Source organism: Triticum aestivum, chromosome 3B (genome assembly GCF_018294505.1).
Source record: "Triticum aestivum cultivar Chinese Spring chromosome 3B, IWGSC CS RefSeq v2.1, whole genome shotgun sequence".
Lineage (NCBI taxonomy): Eukaryota > Viridiplantae > Streptophyta > Magnoliopsida > Poales > Poaceae > Triticum > Triticum aestivum.
This window is the reverse complement of record NC_057801.1, coordinates 1,044,315-1,046,055: the sequence shown is the minus strand read 5'-3', so window position 1 is coordinate 1,046,055 and position 1,741 is coordinate 1,044,315. Positions and strand designations below refer to the sequence as shown.

At 52.6% G+C, this 1,741-nt stretch overlaps 1 pseudogene; it reads left to right on the top strand.

Annotated features, from left to right (window-relative positions):
• The window catches only part of LOC123072933 (homeobox protein HOX1A-like), a 12,038-nt pseudogene extending 10,920 nt beyond the window's left edge, over nt 1-1,118 (top strand).
• The last annotated feature ends 623 nt before the right edge of the window (nt 1,119-1,741 follow it).

The following is a 1,741-nucleotide window of genomic DNA, read 5'->3' as shown; positions in this document are numbered from 1 at the left end:
CAGCCGACTGAGAAGAACTGACGAGTATAATATCATCCACATAGACCAGCAGATACATGGTAACTTCGGGCCTTTGTAGAAGAAATAACAAAGAGTCAGCAGCTGATGATGCAAAACCATGAGCACGAAGGGATGTCGCAAGACGAGCATGCCAAGCACGGGGAGCTTGCTTCAGACCATAGAGTGCTTTAGTGAGATCTTCCAGAACACCATGGAGAAAAGCATTCTGCACATCAAGCTGACGAAGTGACCATCCCCGAGTAACTGCAAGAGAGAGAAGAAGCCTGATAGTAGTAGGTTTAACCACTGGACTGAAGGTGTCTTCATAATCAAGACCATAACGCTGCCGAAAACCTCTATCAACCAGCCGCGCCTTGTAGTTCTCAATAGAACCATCAGAATGCTTCTTCACTTTGAAAATCCATTTAGAATCAATGACATTAACACGGGGTGGTGGAGGAACAAGAGTCCATGTCTTGTTACGAAGAAGAGCATGATACTCCTGCTCCATGGCCTCTCGCCAATGAGGTATACTCATAGCAGCTTGGTACGTACAAGGCTCAGAGGTAGGATCCGCACGAGCAGCAGCCAGACATGCAGCCAATCAAGAAACAATACCATCAGTGCGCTGTTTGGGATGAAAAACACCACTGCGACTCCGTATGTGTGGTCGTTGAGGGACCACAGGAGCCACAGGAGCCAGAGAGGACTCAGGTGATGAAGGCGGCGATGGCGATGATGACTCGGCCAGCAACGGGGAGGCCTCAGGGAGCACCGGCGAGAGCACACCGGAGGCAGGTGAGCTCGGCCCGGGCGAGTACAGCCCGGGCAAAACCGGCGAGGCGGGCCGAGGGGGCGATGGGGCCGGCGTGGCCGAGCAAAGCGGCGAGGCCGGCTCAGGGGCCAGGGGCGCCGAGGCCGGCGGGGCCGAGCGAAGTGACGAGGCCAGCTCAGGGGCCAGGGGCGCCAAGCTGGTCGATCCAGGCAACAACGCAGGCAGCCCAGAGGCCAAGGGCGCCGGTCTAGAGGCCGGGGGCGCTGAAGCACATGGTGCGGCAGGTGGTTCGATCGAACATGCATGGGCACGAGGACCGAAGCCATGCAGGGGAACACCCTGATCGTCGTGAACCGCTGGTAAGACCAGCGAGGGAGACGATGGCGCCTCCAAAATTTCCAAACGAGCCCCACGTCCAGTGCCTGCACCATGGTTAGGCAACAATAAAGGAGAGTATGCAACATCATCAAATTGGTCATATGCAACAGAGGATGAATGCAAAGATGGTGGTTCAGCAGTGGACACAGGGAGCTTGGCAAAGGGAAAAACATGCTCATCAAACACGACATCCCGAGATATATAGACACGATTCGTGGGAACATGAAGACATTTGTATCCTTTATGAAGAGAGCTATAGCCAAGAAAGACACACTTCTTGGAACGAAACTCAAGCTTGCGTTTGTTATACGGGCGGAGATGTGGCCAGCAAGCACACCCAAAAACCTTAAAAAAGGTATAATCAGGTTGTTCATTAAGGAGAACTTCAATGGGAGTCTTCATATTCAAAACACAAGTGGGGGTACGGTTTATGAGAAAACATGAAGTGGTGAGAGCATCACTCCAGAACCGAAACGGAACGGATGCATGGGCCAAAAGAGTAAGACCAGTTTCAACAATGTGACGATGCTTACGTTCCACAGAACCATTCTGTTGATGTGTATGTGGACATGCTAAACGGTGAGCGAT